Source organism: Lithobates pipiens, unplaced genomic scaffold (assembly GCF_037356315.1).
Source record: "Lithobates pipiens isolate NorthernLeopardFrog02 unplaced genomic scaffold, aLitPip1_a1.2 Scaffold_30, whole genome shotgun sequence".
NCBI lineage: Eukaryota > Metazoa > Chordata > Amphibia > Anura > Ranidae > Lithobates > Lithobates pipiens.
The window spans coordinates 117,346,572-117,370,497 of record NW_027507791.1 but is presented as its reverse complement, the minus strand read 5'-3'; positions in this window follow the sequence as shown (position 1 = coordinate 117,370,497).

Genomic DNA, 23,926 nt, shown 5'->3' with positions numbered 1-23,926 from the left:
TGGGAATATTTTAGATCCAGCTCTCAAACTTTTTTGGTCGGAGATTCTGACAGAAAAAGTCAGATAGAGCCAACACACGATCAGATTTTCCGACAACATAATCCGATCAGACTTTGTGTGTATGGGGCATAAGACTGACATGGTTCCACTTACCATCAGAGAAGAATTGGTAGAGTGGGTATCTGTTTTTAAGTATTTAGGCATTATTTTTTCAGAAAATTTATCCTGGTTATCAAACTTGACAGCTGTTACGAAGAAGTGTCAGCAATGGTAATATTTCATGAGACTTCTAGGAAAAAACATCTTGGAGTCCTTCTATCGCTCCTCTATTGAGAGCTTGCTGACATTGCATTTTAGCTTGGTATCCCAACTGCACACTATCAGAAAAAGCTTCCCTTCAGAAAATAATAAATGCTGAGCAGGAGGTTGTGGACTGAAGTTTAACTTCTATAAACAAAATGTATAAGTGTATATGTCATCCCACCCTGGAAACTATCTTTTGGAACTCCTGCCACCTGGCAGGATGTTCAGGAATATAAAGGTAAGGAAAGTTTCTTTCCAAGAGCTATCAAGGCCAGGGGCGTACCTAGAGCATTTGGCACCCAGGGCCCATCCTATATCTGGCACCCCCCCCCAACTGTAAAAACACCCACAAAAAAACACCCTCCTCTGCCAAGATCAGCGTTTTTTAATTCTGCTTTCTTTTTAAAATGGCGCTGTTGGCTACCGAGTAAACCGGAAGTGACACTGTATTGTCGCTTCCAGTTTTCTACATCGGAGACCTGATCAAAGGCAAAATCGGCTTTGTTCAGGTTTCTGGCCAGCTGGCTGGTGGCTCAGGTCTGCGGGTGGGATGGGAGACCTGGGCGGAGCTGTGGGGGGATGGGGACGTTTTTTTTGTGGGTGTACAGCATTGGCATTGATGATTTGATTCAGATTTGGGAACTTTGGGTGTTTGAAAGTTCTCGTGCAAACCAAACGTGTCTGTTCGGCCCACCCCTAGGGCACACGTGAGGAGTGCACATGCAGGAAGCAGCCAGAGGAAGCAGTAATGAGCCTGATGTGAGCTAAATGACCCAGAGCAGTAGCAGCTATCAACTCTTCTGTAGTGCACCATATCGAAAGCCAGTAGAGCCACTTGGTGCCCCTGCACCTGTCCCTGCTAGGTGGCTGGGCCCCTACAAGTGTATAGGCTGTCCCCCCTTGATGGCGGCCCTATATCAATGATGCTACATTCACGCTCCCTCACATCACTCTATCGCAACCTCTGCCATCTTCTTCCACTCTTCTTTCAGGTCAAGAGTATTCATTCAGATTCCTCCATGACTCACCATGGGTGGCATTACTTTTGTTCATCTGCTCAGGAGTTACTTGCAAATCGTTTTCAATATCTGCAAGATAGGAAGCAGACACGGAAATATGGCATACAGAGTTTTTTTTTTTTTTTTTTTTTTTGTAGTTCAATAATTTTTATTAAAGTTTCAAAGGAGAACGATTTTAACATACCAGAATGCACAGTACAGTTGTTAAACACAATCCAAGTCAGAGAAAAAAAAGGAGAAATAAAAGAAATAAAACGATCTAGCTTAGGAGATACTGTATGTTTAATACAGCCAATATTACAATGTGATTATGTACTATAGAGTGTATAATGATCTGGATGATCAAGAGAGTACATTGTCTTTTGAGAGAATGGGATAGTGCCTTTAGGAATGGGGATAAGGTTAAGTATAGTGCAGGGGCGTACCTAGAGCATTTGGCACCCAGGGCAAATCCTATATCTGGCACCCCCCCCCCAACTGTAAAAACACCCACAAAAAAACACCCTCCTCTGCCAAGATCAGCGTTTTTTAATTCTGCTTTCTTTTTTAAATGGCGCTGTTGGCTACAGAGTAAACCGTAAGTGACACTGTGCTGTCGCTTCCAGTTTTCTACATCGGAGACCTGATCAAAGGCAAAATCGGCTTTGTTCGGGTTTCTGGCCAGCTGGCTGGTGGCTCAGGTCTGCGGGTGGGATGGGAGACCTGGGCGGAGCTGTGGGGGGATGGGGACGTCCCCTCCCGCTCCTTGTAATAACAGCGGATGCTGTTCATCCATGGTAGCCAGTGACAATAGACGGGAAAGGACAGAGGTATCAGTCACTCAGGTGTGAGCAGATGCCACATTTTTGGACAGATTGTGCCACGGTCAGGAAAGTGGAGAGCTGGACTGGAGCTGCTATGAGGGAGACATCAGAGTGAGAAGGGGAGACAGCTGACAATACAAAGTATGGCCCATACTTTGCATTATCTACTGTCCTCAGGGACAGATCTGATCCAGAGATCCCACTGTATGGCGATCTCTGGATCGGATCTGTCCCTAAGGACAGCATTGGCATTGATGATTTGATTCAGATTTGGGAACTGACCTACTGACAAGGCGTGTTGCTTGCTGGACCGTGGATGGGATCTGATGGCCGCAGGGAAGATAGCAAGATGCTGCTGTGACCTGCTGCTTGCTGGACGGATCTGATGGCTGCAAGATGTGGGTGTAAGTCCCCCCCCCTTTATCAGATACTCTATACCTGGTTTGTGAACACAGCAACACCACTTACCAGGTAAGCTCACAGCTCAGCTACTATAGGTGGGTGGTAGTCACACAGCAATATACAGCACACACATGCATTCTGCAACCTGTACATAGCACACGCCTGGATTCTGCAACCTGTACATAGCACACGCCTGCATTCTGCAACCTGTACATAGCACACACCTGGATTCTGCAACCTGTACATAGCACACACCTGCATTCTGCAACCTGTACATAGCACACGCCTGTATTCTGCTACCTGTATATAGCACAAATCTGGAGTCTACAACCTGTACATAGCACACGCCTGTATTCTGCAACCTGTACATAGCACACGCCTGCATTCTGCAACCTGTACATAGCACACGCCTGCATTCTGCAACCTGTACATAGCACACGCCTGCATTCTGCAACCTGTACATAGCACACGCCTGCATTCTGCAACCTGTACACAGCACACGCCTGCATTCTTCAACCTGTACACAGCACACGCCTGCATTCTGCAACTTGTACATAGCACACGCCTGCATTCTGCAACCTGTACATAGCACACGCCTGGATTCTGCAACCTGTACATAGCACACGCCTGCATTCTGCAACCTGTACATAGCACACGCCTGCATTCTGCAACCTGTACATAGCACACACCTGGATTCTGCAACCTGTACATAGCACACACCTGCATTCTGCAACCTGTACATAGCACACGCCTGTATTCTGCTACCTGTATATAGCACAAATCTGGAGTCTACAACCTGTACATAGCACACGCCTGTATTCTGCAACCCCCCCCCCCCCCCATCAGGTCAGCTGCACTACCTACTACACAGCAACAACCCCCCCCCCCCCCTTCCCCTTCTATGACAGAGCAGCACAGTAAGGATGGCAGGACAGACACACTCCTCCAACGTCTTCTCTTCTCACAGCTCACACACCCCCTATCACCAGCTCACCTCGGCTCTCAGCTTCAGCTAGGGAGGTTTAGACTCTGGAAGATGGTGTGGACACAGAGTGTAACAGCAACCACCCCTGCGCTGAATGATGACACACTCAGCTCGGCTGCTCAGCAGTGGTGGGTGGAGCTAGCAGGTGAAAACAGAAACTAGACCATACTATTTCGGCCACAGTGCTGGGGGTGTTCAAGCTCAAAAAAAACTCACAAAAAAACAGAGCAGCCAGAGCCAGGGATTCCCTTCAGGATACTGTCAGACAGTATCTGAGTGCAGAGTGAACCCCATAGCAATGCCACCCAGCCACTTACACCCCCCTCAATGTGTGGCACCTGGGGCGGAACGCCCCCCGCCCCCTGCTTGGTACGCCCCTGGTATAGTGTTGCTAGAGCTAATCTAAAGAGGAGCATACAAGAGGACAAATTTGTTTCTAAAAATAAAATTGAAGAATATTTTAGAGGGAATGATATATGTGAAAGTTGGAAAGGGATACAACTTTATCCTAAATGATAGAAAGAACACTCACCAGGGTACAAATTTAAAAATTTAAGTGGCTGAAGAATTAAACAGCTTTTTCTCATGTTTTAAAGTAGCAGTACCCCAGCAAACACAACTTTCAAGTACAGGAACACAAGGTGCATCAGGCATTTAAGTATGTTAATGTTAGAAAATTGGCAGGTCCAGATGGGGTCCCAGGGAGGGTTGTTAAGGTCTGTGCCCACCAACTTGCGGGGGTCTTTACTAATATATTATCATTGGCTATAGTTTTAACCTGCTTAAAATCTTCTATTATTACCCCGATATCCAAAAAAGCTAATATAGATAGTTTGAAGGACTATAGGTCGATTGCACTTACCCAGGTAATAATAAAGTGCTCTGAGGGTCTGCTTTACCAGGTAGTTTTGACCTTCATCAACTTGCATACAGAGCCAATAGAAGCACTGAGGACACTATAGCTCTTGTACTACATATGGCTTTAGGTCATCTGTAACACTCGGGCAACTATGTCGGAATGTTTTTCATTGACTATAGATCGACCTTCAACACGGTTGTCCCAGATTTTTGGATGGAGAAGATGTTGAAGCTGAATTTGCCCCCTTCTCTTTGCTCTTGGATAAGGGACTTCCTGAGAGACCACTCACGGGTGGTCAAACTAGGTAAGCATGTTTCTTCCCATCATATGGTCAGCATAGGAGTACAACTAGGTTGTGTATTGAGCCCTCTTCTTTACTCTCTATACACTTGTGAGTGTACATCTTGCTTTTCTACAAATAGCATCCTCAAATTCGCAGATGATACCACCATAGTAGATTGTATCACAAGAGGAGATGAGAAGCATTATAGGGAAGAGGTGGATAACCTAGTAGAGTGGTGTAAGGCAAACAAGTTGTCCTTAAACCCTGGGAAGATCAAGGAATGAATTATTTATTTTTGTAAGAGTAATGCCCCGTACACACACGGTCGGACATTCCGACCACAAAATCCGTCTGATTTCCTTCCGACGTATTTTGGCCAAAATTTGTCTTGCATACACACGGTTGCACAAAGTTGTTGGAAAATCCGATCGCTTGGAACGAGGTGACATTATACACGTACAACAGGACTATGTAGAGGCCAGTAGCCAATAGCTTTCGTCTCCAAATTTGAAACTTGACTGGCACTTTGTATGTCGGAATTCACTACATTTGATCGGGAAAAGTTTGATCAGATTTTGTTGTTGGGAATATTTTAGATCCAGCTCTCAAACTTTTTTGGTCGGAGATTCTGACAGAAAAAGTCAGATAGAGCCAACACACGATCAGATTTTCCGACAACATAATCCGATCAGACTTTGTGTGTATGGGGCATAAGACTGACATGGTTCCACTTACCATCAGAGAAGAATTGGTAGAGTGGGTATCTGTTTTTAAGTATTTAGGCATTATTTTTTCAGAAAATTTATCCTGGTTATCAAACTTGACAGCTGTTACGAAGAAGTGTCAGCAATGGTAATATTTCATGAGACTTCTAGGAAAAAACATCTTGGAGTCCTTCTATCGCTCCTCTATTGAGAGCTTGCTGACATTGCATTTTAGCTTGGTATCCCAACTGCACACTATCAGAAAAAGCTTCCCTTCAGAAAATAATAAATGCTGAGCAGGAGGTTGTGGACTGAAGTTTAACTTCTATAAACAAAATGTATAAGTGTATATGTCATCCCACCCTGGAAACTATCTTTTGGAACTCCTGCCACCTGGCAGGATGTTCAGGAATATAAAGGTAAGGAAAGTTTCTTTCCAAGAGCTATCAAGGCCAGGGGCGTACCTAGAGCATTTGGCACCCAGGGCCCATCCTATATCTGGCACCCCCCCCCAACTGTAAAAACACCCACAAAAAAACACCCTCCTCTGCCAAGATCAGCGTTTTTTAATTCTGCTTTCTTTTTAAAATGGCGCTGTTGGCTACCGAGTAAACCGGAAGTGACACTGTATTGTCGCTTCCAGTTTTCTACATCGGAGACCTGATCAAAGGCAAAATCGGCTTTGTTCAGGTTTCTGGCCAGCTGGCTGGTGGCTCAGGTCTGCGGGTGGGATGGGAGACCTGGGCGGAGCTGTGGGGGGATGGGGACGTTTTTTTTGTGGGTGTACAGCATTGGCATTGATGATTTGATTCAGATTTGGGAACTGACCTACTGACAAGGCGTGTTGCTTGCTGGACTGTGGATGGGATCTGATGGCTGCAGGGAAGATGGCAAGATGCTGCTGTGACCTGCTGCTTGCTGGATGGATCTGATGGCTGCAAGATGTGGGTGTAAGTCCCCCCCTTTATCAGATACTCTATACCTGGTTTGTGAACACAGCAACACCACCCCCCCTTACCAGGTAAGCTCACAGCTCAGCTACTATAGGTGGGTGGTAGTCACACAGCAATATACAGCACACACATGCATTCTACAACCTGTATACAGCACACGCCTGGATTCTGCAACCTGTACATAGCACACGCCTGCATTCTGCAACCTGTACATAGCACACACCTGGATTCTGCAACCTGTACATAGCACACGCCTGCATTCTGCAACCTGTACATAGCACACGCCTGCATTCTGCAACCTGTACATAGCACACGCCTGCATTCTGCAACCTGTACATAGCACACGCCTGCATTCTGCAACCTGTACACAGCAAAAGCCTGCATTCTGCAACCTGTATACAGCACAAGCCTGCATTCTGCAACCTGTACATAGCCCACGCCTGCATTCTGCAACCTGTACATAGCACACGCCTGCATTCTGCAACCTGTACATAGCACACCCCTGCATTCTGCAACCTGTACATAGCACACGCCTGCATTCTGCAACCTGTACACAGCACACGCCTGTATTCTTCAACCTGTACACAGCACACGCCTGCATTCTGCAACTTGTACATAGCACACACCTGGATTCTGCAACCTGTACACAGCACACGCCTGCATTCTGCAACCTGTACACAGCACACGCCTGCATTCTGCAACCTGTACACAGCACACGTCTGCATTCTGCAACCTGTACACAGCACACGCCTGCATTCTGCAACCTGTACACAGCACACGCCTGCATTCTGCAACCTGTACACAGCACACGCCTGCATTCTGCAACCTGTACACAGCACACGCCTGCATTCTGCTACCTGTACACAGCACACGCCTGCATTCTTCAACCTGTACACAGCACACGCCTGCATTCTGCAACTTGTACATAGCACACACCTGGATTCTGCAACCTGTACACAGCACACGCCTGGATTCTGCAACCTGTACATAGCACACGCCTGCATTCTGCAACCTGTACATAGCACACGCCTGGATTCTGCAACCTGTACATAGCACAAGCCTGGATTCTGCAACCTGTACATAGCACACGCCTGCATTCTGCAACCTGTACATAGCACACACCTGGATTCTGCAACCTGTACATAGCACACACCTGGATTCTGCAACCTGTACATGGCACACGCCTGCATTCTGCAACCTGTACATAGCACACGCCTGTATTCTGCTACCTGTATATAGCACAAATCTGGAGTCTACAACCTGTACATAGCACACGTCTGTATTCTGCAACCCCCCCATCAGGTCAGCTACACTACCTACTACACAGCAACAACCCCCCCTTCCCCTTCTATGACAGAGCAGCACAGTAAGGATGGCAGGACAGACACACTCCTCCAAACGTCTTCTCTTCTCACAGCTCACACACCCCCTATCACCAGCTCACCTCGGCTCTCAGCTTCAGCTAGGGAGGTTTAGACTCTGGAAGATGGTGTGGACACAGAGTGTAACAGCAACCACCCCTGCGCTGAATGATGACACACTCAGCTCGGCTGCTCAGCAGTGGTGGGTGGAGCTAGCAGGTGAAAACAGAAACTAGACCATACTATTTCGGCCACAGTGCTGGGGGTGTTCAAGCTCACAAAAAACTCACAAAAAAACAGAGCAGCCAGAGCCAGGGATTCCCTTCAGGATACTGTCAGACAGTATCTGAGTGCAGAGTGAACCCCATAGCAATGCCACCCAGCCACTTACACCCCCCTCAATGTGTGGCACCTGGGGCGGAACGCCCCCCCCCCCCCCCCCGCCCCCCCTGCTTTGTACGCCCCTGATCAAGGCCCTGAATGGCAATTTTAAATAATATTATATACCATATTTTTCACTCCATAAGACATACCTGACCATAAGATGCACCTAGGTTGTAGAGGAAAACAAGAAAAAAATATTCTGACCTAAATAATGTACTAAAATATTTACCAATGTCCATGAAATGCAGCCTGACCAATGCCAAATAAATGCAACCTTAGCAGTCCCATAAAATGCAGCCTGACCTGTGTCCATTAAATTCAGCCTGACCTATGTACATTACATAAAGCTTGACCTGTACTTGGTGACTGGCAAGGACGTCATCACATCCGCCTGCACTCCATTCAGCCACTGGAGCTGCTCTGTCTTCTGTCTTCTATGAGTCACAGGATGCCCTGTATTGTGACATGGCAGCAACGATGATGGGGGGGGGGGGCTGGTCAGTATTCGCTCCACAGGTATTTCTCCCCATTTCTTGGGGGAAAAAAGTTTGTCTTATGGAGAAAATAATATGGTAACTGCAGGGGACTTGGCTTCACTGCAGTAGCGGGGGTTCTTTTTTGGCTTTTTATATTGGGGGACAAAATTGTTGTAAGGTTGTTATATGTTTACATATGTGTGGAGCTTTTATAGAATTTCATTGTAATTTGTGCAACACATTGCAACAATGACCTAAACGTATTTTTGTTATCTTATCTATAGTAGAGACACAAAATGACAATATAGTTGCTGTTCCAGAGGCAGAGAGCTCAAGATACTACAAGATAATAATTATTTCAATTGTTTAACCAGTCAAATCATGGCTTCCATTTCTTGTCAAAGGCTAGAAGTAGGGATGAGCCGAACACCCCCCGGTTCGGTTCGCACCAGAACTTGCGAACGACCCCCGCGTTCGTTACGAACGTTCGAACCCCATTGAAGGCTATGGGACTCGAACGTTCGAAATGGAAAGTGCTAATTTTAACGGCTAATATGCAAGATAGTGTCCTAAAAAGGGTTTGGGGACCTGCCTCCTGCCTCAGGGGACATGGGTCACTGCAAAAAAAAGTTTTAAAAACTGCCGTTTTGGCGGGAGCACTGAATTTAATGACGATTAAAGTGAAAAAAAAAGGTGAAATATTAATTTAAATATGGTGCCTGGGGGTGTCTGTAGTATGCCTGTGAAGTGCCACGTGTTTCCCGTGTTTAGAACAGTCCCTGCACAAAATGACATTAAACGGAAATAACACCATTTAAAACTGCTTGCGGTTTTAATGTTATATCTGGTTCCTGCAATATGGTTGAAAATCATTGAGAAAAATGGCATGGGTAGCCCTCCCTGCCCATTACCAGCCTATTTGGGTCTTGTACGCATATTAAGGGGAACCCCGTACCCATATTTAAAAAGGAAATGCGTGTGGCCCCCAGGCCCTATATACTCAGAACAGCAGTATACAGGCGGTGCAAACAAGACAGGGACTGTGTAGGTTTGTTGTGTTAAGTTGAATCTGTTTGTAATTTTCAACCGGTACATTTTTAAAGTGTAGCTCCAGTCAAAAAAACTATTTTTAAGCTTTTTGGAAAACATAGGGAAGGGTTATCACCCCTGTATAATTTGTTTTGTCGTCCATCTTTTTTCATCTCACTTGCTGCTGTCTCCTTGCGTTTGCAAGTAGGAGATGTTTGTAAGTTGGATGTTTGAAAGTAGGGTCCTGCCCTATATTATAGCGGTATGTACTGGGTACAGAGCACGCAGACAGCACGCACTATCTCCTAACACTACTGACTGCAAGCTCTATTATTAACCACTTGACCACTGGGCACTTAAACACCCTTAATAACCAGACCAATTTTCAGCTTTGGGTGCCCTCACATTTTGAATGACAATTACTCAGTCATGCAACACTGGACCTATAGGAAATGTTTGTCCTTTTTTTCACACAAATAGAGCTTTCTTTTGTTGGTATTTAATCACCTCCCAGTTTTTTATTTTTTGTGCTATAAAAGAAAAAAAGACCGAAAATTCTGCGAAAAAATGAATTTTTCTTTGTTTCTGTTATAAAATTTAGCAGATTAGTAATTTTTTCTTCATAAATTTTGGCCAAAATTCATACTACTACATATCTTTGGTAAAAATAAGTACAAATTGGTGGATATTATTTGGTCTTTGTGAAAGTTATAGAGTCCACAAGCTATGGTGCCAATATCTGAAAATTGATCACACCTGAAGTACTGACGGCCTATTTCCTTTTTTATTTATTTTTTCCACAAAATTGTCATATTATCAGGTTATTTCACACACACAGCATATGCATACCAAAAGACCCTGGAGAATACAATGGTGGTCGTTGCAAATTTTTATCTCACACGATATTTGCACAGCAATTTTTCAAACGCGTTTTTTGGGGGGAAAAAACAGTTTTGTGCTTAAAAAACAAACAAAAAAAACAGTAAAGTTAGCCCAATGTTTGCATAAAGTGAAAGATGAAGTTATGCTGAGTAAATAGATATCAAACATGTCACTCTTCAAAATTGCACATGCCCGTGGAATGGCGCCAAACGTCGCTACTTAAAAAATTCCCATAGGCGACGCTTAAATTTTTTTTTACTGGTTACATGTTTTGAGTTGCAGAGGAGGTCTAGGACTAGAATTATTGCTCTCGCTCTAACGTTCTCGGCGATACCTCACATGTGTGGTTTGAACACCGTTTTCATATGTGGGCGGGGCTTACGCATGCGTTCGCTTCTGCATGCGAGCACATGGGGACATGGGCGCTTTAAGAATTTTTTTTTTTTTTATTGTTCATTTTACTTTATTTATTTTAGTTTGACATTTTTTTCCCCAAAAATATATTTTTGATCACTTTTATTCCTATTACAAGGAATGTAAACATCCCTTGTAATAGGAATATGGGGTGACAGGTCCTCTTTACAGTGAAATCTGGGGGTCAATATGACCCCACATCTCACCTCTAGGCTGGGAAGCCTGAAATAAAAAATAAAAAAAAGATTCTGGTTTTGATCGTACTGGCGAGTTGGTAGAAGCACCGGAGGGCGGTGAGCGTCTATGGCTGGGTATTTCAGGGTATCACCGAGTATGGCTGGGTATCTCCGAGTATGGCTGGGTATGGCAATTTATGGCAGGGTATTGCAGAGTATTGGCGGGGTATTGGCGGGGTACTACAGAGTAATAGCAGGGTACTGCAGAGTATTGGGGGGGTACTCCAGAGTAATGGCAGGGTACTGCAGAGTAATGGGGGTTACTGCAGAATAATGGGGGGTACTGCAGAGTAATGGCAGGGTACTGCAGAGTAATGGGGGTTACTGCAGAGTAATGGCAGGGTACTGCAGAGTAATGGCAGGGTACTGCAGAGTAATGGGGGTTACTGCAGAGTAATGGGGGGTACTGCAGAGTAATGGCAGGGTACTGCAGAGTAATGGCAGGGTACTGCACTGCAGAGTAATGGCGGGGTACTGCAGAGTAATGGCGGGTACTGCAGAGTATGCACTGGTATTGCAGAGTATTGGCACTGCAGAGTATTGGGGGTACTGCAGAGTATTGGGGGGTACTGCAGAGTAATGGGGGGTACTGCAGAGTAATGGCAGGGTACTGCAGAGTAATGGGGGGTACTGCAGAGTAATGGCTGGGTACTGCAGAGTAATGGCGGGGTACTGCAGAATAATGGCGGGGTACTGCAGAATAATGGCGGGGTACTGCAGAGTAATGGCGGGGTACTGCAGAGTAATGGCAGGGTACTGCAGAGTATGCACTGGTATTGCAGAGTATTGGCACGGAATTGAGGGGTTAAATTCGGTGAGCAGCGATGTGGGCACTGCAGATGCAGCCCACATCGCTGCTGACACCGATCTCTTTCCCCTCCGCTGTACCGATCGGTACAGAGAGGGGAGGGAGGAACCGGCGTCATAACATGACGCTGGTTTGTTTACAAGTGATCACTCCGTCATTTGACGGAGCGATCACGTGGTAAACGGCCGCGACGAGAGGCCGTTTACCGTGATCCGTGATGTCGGTCACGGATGCTCTCGAGTGCGCGCCCCAGGGGGCGGGCGAGAGCAGAATTCTGGGAGGCCGTTAATTAACGGCCTCTCAGAGTTAAACAACCGCCCTGAAGCCGTTAATCGGCAATGGGCAGTTGTTAAGTGGTTAAAGCTAGATCACTAGCTATATAGGTGAGGTGAATATAGTGGTGTATACTGCGGTCAGGGCACAGACAACAACCACTACACAGCAGCAAGATAGGAAATCAGCCAAAAACGATGTGTACTGTGTTGAAGGTACACAGAACACCCACTGCTTCAGATGCTAACACACTACACGAGGCCGCCTCAAAGGCGGCCTTATATAGTGTGGGGCGTGCACTACACAGCCTGAGCTATGATTGGCCACAGGCAGGATGCCTGTGGCCAATCATGGCTCTCCTCGCTGCTGGCGCTACGATTGGCCAAGCATGCGGGGTCACAGTGCATGCTTGGCCAATCATGAGCCAGCAATGCACTGCGCCACTCGAATTTTGACGCGAACGGCCCAAACGTTCGGAATTCTGGGAGGCCGTTAATTAACGGCCTCTCAGAGTTAAACAACCGCCCTGAAGCCGTTAATCGGCAATGGGCAGTTGTTAAGTGGTTAAAGCTAGATCACTAGCTATATAGGTGAGGTGAATATAGTGGTGTATACTGCGGTCAGGGCACAGACAACAACCACTACACAGCAGCAAGATAGGAAATCAGCCAAAAACGATTGGTGTGTACTGTGTTGAAGGTACACAGAACACCCACTGCTTCAGATGCTAACACACTACACGAGGCCGCCTCAAAGGCGGCCTTATATAGTGTGGGGCGTGCACTACACAGCCTGAGCTATGATTGGCCACAGGCAGGATGCCTGTGGCCAATCATGGCTCTCCTCGCTGCTGGCGCTACGATTGGCCAAGCATGTGGGGTCACAGTGCATGCTTGGCCAATCATGAGCCAGCAATGCACTGCGCCACTCGAATTTTGACGCGAATGGCCCAAACGTTCGGAATTCGCCGAACAGCCGAACAGCCAATGTTCGAGTCGAACGTACGTTCGACTCGAACACGAAGCTCATCCCTAGCTAGAAGGCTGCTAGCATATATAGCAATCGCTCTTTCATAAGAGTAATGAAGTTGGATCATATTCACAGCTTCTGAGGGATTGGGGACGAGATCTTCCTTCCAATCACGTGTAATCGTTAGTTTTGCAGATATCAACAAATTAGCTATAATATTAAGATACAGGATAGGGAAAGACTAATATTCATTATGGCAAGGCCAGGATTCGGGGCTGTTAGAATTCTAGAAATGTCTGAAGTAAATTGAAAAATCTTCCTCCAGAAGCTGTGGATACTTTTTCATGTCCACAATACTGTATGTGGTATAGGTTACCCGCCACAACCTCTCCAACATATTGCTAAACCGCTAAGGTATAATTCTGATAATTTAAAGGGTGTGAGATCCATCTTACATTTATCTTCAGGGTTGGTTCCCAATGGGTGACACAGTGAGTAACATTGTATGTGGCAGGTATTGCAGCCACTGAGCCTCAGAAAATGTGGTGCCCAGGTCTACTTCCCATTTGGTTAATAGGTTATTTTTCGCTAAAGGTAGATCTGTCATAGAGTAGACTATATGTCAATGAGATGGCCTTTTGAAGCTTGTCTGTATGGGTAAGAAAAATCCATATTTTGGAGTGAAGGGACAGTGGAGGGGGAAGTTTAAAGGATAAGAATTGCTTGATGCACGCTAACATAAATGACCATTTATGTGGAAGGTTACATTTCCGTAAAAGTGTGTTAGGATCAATGACGTTGCTATCAGGCACAATGTCTTCGACCCATTGGACACCATGATGCGTCCAATCAAGGACGGGGAGTAGGGATGAGCTCGATGTTTGAATCAAATGTAAGTTCGACTCGAACATCGGGTGTTCGCCTGTTCACCAAACAGCGAGCAATATGCTGTGTTTGTGGCAAATTCGAAAGTCACCGGAACACCGTTAAAGTCTATGGGACACTAACATGAAAAATCAAAAGTGCTCATTTTAAAGGCATATATGTAAGTTATTGTCATAAAAAGTGTTTAACACAGTACCACGGCAAAATTACATTTCTAAAGGAAAAATTTTCAGTTAAAACTGATCGGGGCTGTAATGAATTGTCAGGTCTTGGCAATATAGATAAAACTCATTGAAAAAAGAGCATGGGTAACCCCCCAGTCCATTACCATTCCCTTTAGGTCTGGTATGAATATTAAGAGAAACCCTGAACCAAAATTTTTTTTTTAATTGCGTCGGGTCCCCCTAAAATCCATACCAGGCCCTTCAGCTCTGATATGGAAATTAAGGGGAACCCTGCGCCAAATATAAAAAAACGGCATAGGGTTGCCCCCCAAAATCCATACCAGACTCTTCAGGTCTGGTATGGATTTTAAAGGTAACCCTGTACCAAAATTTAAAAAAAATGGTGTAGGCATCCCCCCAAATCCATACTAGACCCTTATCCGAGGAGGCAACCTGGCAGGCCTCAAGAAAAGAGGGGGCGAGAGAGCACCCCCCCTCCTGAACTGTACCAGGCCACATGCCCTCAACATGGGGAGGGTGCTTTGAGGTGTATGAAGCTGAAGCTGAATGTAAGGAAAGAAAAAAAAAAAAATGCACAACCAATTCAATTAACCCCTCACATAAACCATTGAACCCCAACCTCTCCCCTGGTTTTTTTTTTTTACTTTATTTTTTTTCTTTCCTTACATTTATTTCACATTTTTTACATAGTTTTTGCAAATTAAGATACTATCTAATTTATTTTTACTTGAATATTTAATAAGAAAAAAAATTAGTTTTTTTATTTCCTTCACGCCTAGATTTTTTGGCTTGATGCCCTTAGTCCGCAGCCATTCAGGTCTGTGGCTGCGGCTTCGGTCTATTGCCATTAGGTAGTGTGCTTGTCCCTTCCCCCCAGTTTTCCCTTGCAGCTTCTGTCTATGTGCAATTGCCACCTATTCTGTAGTGGGACAATTGCGGCACTTATAAGAGGTCATACGGACACCCCAGGGTGTTCCTGGTTGGGTTTTTTTTCCACCGGGACGCCCGCCTTTCTGACAGCGCTGGCGATTTGCTCACCTATTGAGTGTTTACATCTGGCGGTGCAATTGAGATGGTTGCGGCTTGTGATATTCTCGCCGTATACTTTCCTCGCACCCATTAATTTGCTATCGGTGGATTGCGTAAGGCTGAGTGTCATCGTTATTGCCTAATGGGAAATGTAGTCCTACTCCTTTCCCCCTCCTCTGGCGCGTGCGCAGCTCTGTCAAATGTCTCCGCATCGAGCCGGTGACGTCAGACGCCGGCTCGATGGATGGAGGCTTAATAGTCTGGCGCGACCTGGCTCGGCTCAGTCACGCAGTTGCCGTGCCTGTTGCACATGCCATTTGATACTGAGAGTAAGTTTTAAAGAGTTGTTTTTCTTCTACCCAATCTTACTCCTTAATTTTTACCTTTGAGATAGTAACTGGGTGTATTCTTCTTATATATCCCCAGGCACCTACTGAACGAGCTGAATGCTTGTGGGTGCTTATGTGTACTGCTGCAGTGTTATATTTTGCATTGGTTGCATCCTACTCTGTATCCGTTCTCTGGCCCTTTTGCATGATCCAACGTATTGCTACCTTTTGTATTAGTAAGTACTCATGAAATTATTAATTTATTTTTGAATAACTGTCCCACTTTCTTTTTATAAGTTGGCTTCAGTCTGGCATTTAAGATCTGATTGGTAACCATTAGGGTCTAAATCTTTCATTTAGCCTTTAATTATGGAGGCTTTTTGCCCCTTTCTTATACTTCATAATCATTCTGTTAATTCTTAGAATGAGTCGTTTTATTAGATCTTAAATTTTGTATTTTCCTGGTCTATCTTATGCATTTTTATTACCGTCCAGACTGGCCCCCGTCTATGCCCTTCTTTGCTGCGTGTCCAGCTGTCGGATACGGGGTTTTGCACATTTTCTTTGACACCAAGACAGTTGCTTCTGCTTGGGATAATGGTTGTGGAGGAAGGGTAAGCACCCCTTTAAAACTCTAGGCGTGTTGGCTATATTGATATGTACTGTTAATTAGTATTGTTTCTATTTAAATGTACATGTTCTGTATTATTGACTATTAATTATTTTGTTCTGATGTTATTTCATTGTTAGCTTGTATATCCCCTGAGGAGGCTATTGCGAAACATGTCGGGATAATCGATTGCAAGCACCTTAACCCAACTGTTGCTCGGACCGGTTATTATATGTAACACCTCTGTACACTTAGCAATGTGCTTTCTTTTATTGATTGAAAATAAAATAAATCGTTTTTACTATTTTGTATCTTTCTTTTGAAAATGTATAAGTTGCACCGTAAAAATCCCCTTTCTCTCTATTTGGTATTTCCAAAAAATGTTGAATATTAAAATCTTGTATATTGTCTCCCTCTGTTCTACACACCGTGAGGATTTGGAAGCAACTTCCCATATTTTCTGCCACTGGGGAATAGGAATGGTTTGCTTGATGATCTGAGACCATTTTTGCATATAGGAGTGGCTTGTGGCAGTGAGAGGAGGGGTTTCATGTAGGTATTTATAGATTTCGGAGATAAGAGGAGTGTGGTATGGACTCTGGGCACATAAGAGTTCGAAAGGAGTAGGTTTGTCCAAGGTAAGGGTGGATGTTTTGGAGCTGAAATTGTGTTTAATTTGGAGGTAGGAATAAAATAAGCTCTTGGAGACCTGAAATTTCCGTTGAATATCCTCGAAAAGTGTGTGAGTGAGTGGGTGTATGATGTTTCGGAGCTGGAAAATTCCGGCTTGTGTCCAGGTGAGCATCCGGGTGTATGATAAGCTATCTGGAATGTCAGGGTTAACAGTATATTTAATAGGGGTGGACATGAGGATGAAAGGGAGAAACGCTGAGAGCATTTCTTCCATATGAAAAGAGTAAAGGTCATCGGATGTAGGCATAAATTCCCGAGTTGAGTTATAGATGTTTCTAGATTTTCCAAACCATAGAGCAAGGGTGGATCGGGGTAGTAATACTCATCTCAATTTCCGACCAAATACTGGATGCCATTCTGTGTGACCAAACAATAATCGGTTTTAGATGGGTAGCAAAGTAGTACTTAAGGAGGTCAGGGGCACCCAGTCCACCCCTGGATCTAGGGGCAAGCACGACCGAACCAGTTATCCTATGGGCTTTGTAATGCCAAATAAAATTGAGAAAAGACCTTTGGGTAGCCTTGAGTTGGGACATTGGAACAGGGATCGGTAGAGTTTCGAACAGGTAGAGGAGTCTTGGCATGACAGACATCTTCAAGACATTGATGCGGCCCAAGAGAGAAATGGGATATAAGTCCCATTTTCGCAAGAGTAGGTCAATGTCTCGGAAGAGTGGGGGAAAATTCGCCTGATATAGGCTTTTTTTGTGTGGGAACACTTTTTTATGTTTGGCAGCTTCTGTTGTCTGCTTTTATTTAAATATTTAGTTCACTTTGGTTTTGCACATTAGTTTTCTTATTTTGTCTTGTTTTTAAATGAAACAATAAAATTGAAAAATTTTAATATAGTGCCTGGGGGGTCCCCTAAGTCTGGTTTGGTGGATGTGAGGAGGAGTAGGTGAATACACCTGTCTTGGAGAGCTGTGAATCTGATGGAGGCTGCTAAAAGATTCAACAAGGACTCTTAAAACCTTAAGCCCCATACACACTATCAGATTGTCTGCTGATTTTTTCCTTCAGGTTTACCAAAACCATGTAGTACAAGGGCCTGCCTGATTGCATACACATTGAAACCCTTAAGGTTTGACCTCATATTATATGGTTTTGGTAAATCTGATGGAAAAAATCAGCAGACAATCTGATAGTGTGTATGGGGCTTTAGAGTGAGGACCTGTCCACGAACTGTACGTGTACATGACAATGCAAAATTCTGCAGTCTATCCGCTACTAAGAAAAATTTCCAAGGAATAGTGACTGTGAAAGCTGACTCATCTATGGTTATGCCATTTACTATTGTCCCTCTGGAAATTGGATCTCATGAAATAGAAGTGACGGCAGCTGGACAATTTGTTTCAGATGCTGTGCAGAAAAAGCTGAAAGTTGTGATCTGGCTGTATGTTTAAGGTTGCTGTCCTGCTGGAAGGTAAACCTCCACCCCAGTCTCAAGTCTTGCAGACTATAACAGGTTTTCTTCTAAGATATGTGTTCTACTTTTACCGGCTTCACTATTGCTGCTTTTTTTTCTTCATTGGGGTTTACATTCTGGTGATGATTGCTTAATACATCCATCTTCTGGTGTGAGTCCTGATACTCTTTCTGATATTGATGAACCTGGATACTTTTATGATCCATCTATCAAGTTTGGAGTGTGCCATCCAAGCCCATTATTCACCTCTTGCATCGTATGATTGCCTGTTTTCATATTATTCTGGTAAGCAGATTGAGAGCACGTGGGTGTGGTGTGCCTTTCATATGCACATTGAAACTTGGTGGAGGATCTACGTCATCTTGGCGGAAATGTTACCGCCGTCACAGAGGGCTGTCAGAATGGAGTACTTCCAGGCCTTGCTTCGAGAAATGCTGCATTCTGCTTTTGCGTGCGCTGGCAGAGGAGCAATTCCCACTCCCAGAGAAGCAGTTGCGGGTACCAATCCAACAGCGCCTGCAAGAAGAGGCCGGTTTTAAGATTTGTTGGTGACTTCAGATATGAGGTCATTCTTTCAGCTGACCCATCAACAGGTGTCATCTGGATCCAGCATCAGGGAACGCCTAGACCGTCAGGTATCCGACTACATCGGGTTAACGGCCGATGTGGACGCTCTGAGGAGTGATAAACCCCTGGACTACTGGGTGGGCAGGCTTGACCTCTGGCCAGAGCTTGCCCAATTTGCAATCAAACTGTTGGCTTGCCCCTCGTCCAGTGTCCAGTCCAAAAGGAGGTCTCACGACAATGTTAACTACCTCACATTTCTAAAAATTAATGAGGCATGGATCTCGGAGGAATTCAACACATGTGACCAGTAGACCATGTATATGTCTATAAACATTTTTTTTTAATCGAGCACACAGACCTTCTTTCTTCATTTGGCTCACTTCCTTGTCCAAAAAAAGCACACCATACTATATGCCCGTACCCTCCTGTTTGAAGAGGTTGAGTGGTGTCATATTTCTACTGGGGCTGCTTATTATGAGGGGCTCCCACCATCCCTGTCCTGTGTTGACATCCTCCTGGGGCTGTACCTCTGCTGTGCATATTATGAGGGGCTCCCACCATCCCTGTGCTATGCTCATTATGAGGGGCTCCCACCATCCCTGTGCTGTGCTGACTTCCTCCTGGGGCTGCTTATTATGAGGGGCTCCCACCATCCCTGTGCTATGCTGACATCCTCCTGGGGCTGCTTATTTTGAGGGGCTCCCACCATCCCTGTGCTGTGCTGACTTCCTCCTGGGGCTGTACCTCTGCTGTGCATATTATAAGGGGCTCCCACCATCCCTGTGCTATGCTCATTATGAGAGGCTCCCACCATCCCTGTGCTGTGCTGACTTCCTCCTGGGGCTGATTATTATGAGGGGCTCCCACCATCCCTGTGCTATGTTGACATCCTCCTGGGGCTGCTTATTATGAGGGGCTCCCACCATCCCTGTGCTGTGCTGACTTCCTCCCGGGGCTGCTTATTATGAGGGGCTCCCACCATCCCTGTGCTATGCTGACATCCTCCTGGGGCTGCTTATTATGAGGGGCTCCCACCATCCCTGTGCTGTGCTGACTTCCTCCTGGGGCTGTACCTCTGCTGTGCATATTATGAGGGGCTCCCACCATCCCTGTGCTATGCTCATTATGAGGGGCTCCCACCATCCCTGTGCTGTGCTGACTTCCTCCTGGGGCTGTACCTCTGCTGTGCATATTATGAGGGGCTCCCACCATCCCTGTGCTATGCTCATTATGAGGGGCTCCCACCATTCCTGTGCTGTGCTGACTTCCTCCTGGGGCTGATTATTATGAGGGGCTCCCACCATCCCTGTGCTATGCTGACATCCTCCTGGGGCTGCTTATTATGAGGGGCTCCCACCATCCCTGTGCTGTGCTGACTTCCTCCTGGGGCTGCTTATTATGAGGGGCTCCCACCATCCCTGTGCTATGCTGACATCCTCCTGGGGCTGCTTATTATGAGGGGCTCCCACCATCCCTGTGCTGTGCTGACTTCCTCCTGGGGCTCTACCTCTGCTGTGCATATTATGAGGGACTCCCACCATCCCTGTGCTATGCTCATTATGAGGGACTCCCACCATCCCTGTGCTATGCTAACTTCCTCCTGGGGCTGCTTACGATGCAGGTGTCAGTGCTGTATATCACAGTGCTGGTGTCAGTACTGTATATCACGGTGCTGGTGTGAGTGCTTTATGTCACGCTGCTGATGTCAGTGCTCTCTAGCATGGTGCTGGTGTCAGTGCTGTATATCACGGTGCTGGTGTCAGTGCTTTAAGTCACGCTGCTGATGTCAGTGCTCTCTATCACGGTGCTGGTGTCAGATCACTCTATCACGGCGCAGGTGTCTTTGCTGTATGTCACGCTGCGGATGTCAGTGCTCTCTATCACGGTGCTGCTGTCAGTGCTGTATATCACGGTGCTGGTGTCAGTGCTTTATGTCACGCTGCTGATGTCAGTGCTCTCTATCACGGTGCTGGTGTCAGATCACTCTATCACGATGCAGGTGTCATTGCTGTATGTCACGCTGCTGATGTCAGTGCTCTCTATCACGGTGCTGGTGTCAGATGACTCTATCACGGTGCAGGTGTCATTGCTGTATGTCACGCTGCTGGTGATCATCTCCTGCACCCTCTTCTTTGCCTACCCTGACCTTCCCTCTCCTCCATTGCCTTCATGCGCTCCACAGTCCTGAATTGTCACAACAATTTCACATATAAAAAAAGAATGCTTGTAGTTGTCGATCCCAGATTCACCTCATACATGTGTTATGTCATTGGCCATGTGGTGGGACTATGTTTGCACAGCTAGTAATTATTTTGTGGCTGCAAATTTGACCTGTAGGTTTGCAAAGTTCGCCTCCCATTGAAGTCAATGGGGCCTGCCGCGAACGTTACGGTTCGCGAACTATCAGCCGCGTTCACGGTCCGCGTTCGTGAAATGTCCCGTCGGAAGTTCATCCATCACTAGTGTTTTCCCTAACCTTGTCCTCAGTAATAGTTTTGTTTTTGGTTCTGCTTTTGTTTTTGGTTTTTCGTCTTTGTGATTGCTGGCCATTAAATATATCCTTATTATATTTTTTATTATTATAAACTTTTTAATTCTTGTATCTTTTTTTCTGAATTGCAAGAGATCTTTTATTAAATGGATTTTTTTATTAAATTAATTTTTTTATCAAATGAATTTTGGTCATTAGACATTAGAAGACAATTTTTTTTTTTTTTTTTTTTGAGAGAAAAGGAATCTGAGCGGACCAGATACCACGTCCCAATATTTGTGAAAAAAAAAAAAGGGGCCAAAAAGGGGCTGGGGGATCACCAACCCCTGGGAATTTTACGGTATCGAATCAAAATGTTTACAAAAGATTAGAGATAAAACATTATAATTTTATTCATAATATGCAAAAATATAAATTAAACATTCATAAAAGCAGTGATTTGGCATTTATCTGTGCATAAACAAACATATTCACATTTAATCACATTTTCCATTCGCCATACAGGGAGAATGAAGAGAAAAAAAGCTGCAATCATTCAACATGTTTCGCCCGGATTGGGCTTCTACAGGAAAAACTGATTGAGCAGCCAAGGAATTAGCACTTGAATAGTAAAATAATAAGACATGAATGTTACTGTAAATTAATGCATAGAGTAACAATAATTTTACAATAATCCAAAGAGGATAAATAAAATAATGAAATCTAATAATTTTTCAAATGTTAAACAGATACATATAGTGGGTATAGTAATTAAACTATAGAATTCATACAATAGCTTAGTGTCTCACCGATATTGCCAGAGGCTCCATATGTCAACAAACCATATCCTAGGTATCAGTCAAGAAATTGTTTTAGGACAACACAGAAAATCTGTAGTCACTTAGCGATAAAATCGCGAAATTAGGAGATATTTGTCGCCTGTTAGGGGTCTACAGAGGAATAAAAACGATCATAAAGAAGAGAAATAGATAAGGAAAGGGGGGGGGTATATTGGCCCCTACAAAAGGAGGGCCAATTTTAAATTTAAGTAAATATCCAAAATAATTACCTGAGTAATTACATTGAATCAATGAAGATTAGTAGAGGAGTTCTGAGGGACTTCAGTGATGTGTCAAAATCAGCGAGGGATCAGTGTATTTATAGGTAACAGATATAAGGGTTATTGCTAAGGCAAGAGAAAAAGTTAGAATTAAAAAAGAAATCTATATAATGAGCAGACAAATAAGCCAAAAAACATGTAGACCTCCTGTAAAATCCATTATTTGTAGATCACCAGCGAGGTCATGGCTTAAAACATTAAACCAGTGGCAGCTAAATATCAAATAGGCTTACCATTGTAACTGCATGAGATTAACAGATACACATCCAGTCCCATCAATTGCCAAGAGGCAACTGATTGGGATGGGGAGTTTTAAACCTCTCCAGCTCGGCGGCGTCTGACGTCACCGCCGAGCTGCGGGCGGAGAGACAGGGGAAGGGGCCTGTCCAGGTATCTTAGCAATAGTAAAGGAGGTAATGCGCATGCGCGGAAATCGCATCACGGCGCCATGCCTGACGCGCACCACGCGGGGATGCCTTAGCGGCCATCTTGGAAAATCCAAGTAACGTCGCAGGCTCAGAGGTCACGTGGTCGCGTCCCGCACGGCGTACATATCAATGATTTTGGTCATTAAATTACTGCACTATGGGAGCTGCCTTCTGTTCTCTCTGAAGATCTAACATATCGCCACAAGCCTTTTATTAAATAAAAGGGGATCATCCCAGGTATAAAGAATACGGAGAAGTGAAAGGAGGGGGACGAATCGAATGGAAACAGGTGGATATTGACGGACTACATGCACAATACCCCCTAAGGGGACAAGGATCTGGTGAGTGGGGACCCGAGTGGGCGAGCACGGAAGTCACTGGATTTTCTTGACCAAGCACCAAAGTCACCTTTAACCTGAGATGTTTTTCACTTTACACATTGACTGTGCACTTTAAGTATATACAACTCTTGGAAAGCCCCCTTTGGGATATATATGCAAATATTAGGGAGTTGTAGACATTTTTTATAGAAGTTTTTGCACTATTTTTGCATATTCAGCACTTTATGCACTTTGAAAAACTGTCTGTTTTTTTAACAAAATTTGGACTTTAATGTATACGGACCACTAAATGATAATTGCTCCTTTTTTCTCCCACACAGAGACATACAATGTGAGAAAGTGGAGTGATAGAGTAGCATTGTGATTTATTATTTTACATATATATTAACTATTATGTTTTAGAATTATTTTACTTACCTAATCCATTTTGATATTGTGCACTTTCTCATACAAATAGCCTAGGGAGTGTAGATGTAGAGGCCGGTCTGCCCGATTGGTTCGCCCTGAGTGAATGATGTGTACACCTATTATAAGGGAGTACTCTGTGGGTATGATTTGGTGGGCCTACTGGAGGTTATAGCCTTATATATTATTAGTAGCATGTTATTATTATTTGAGAAAATATAGAGTAATCTAATCTCCCCCGTTTTTTAGAGGTAAGAGAGGACTTTGGGAACCACTGTTTATCAATGATTGAGGG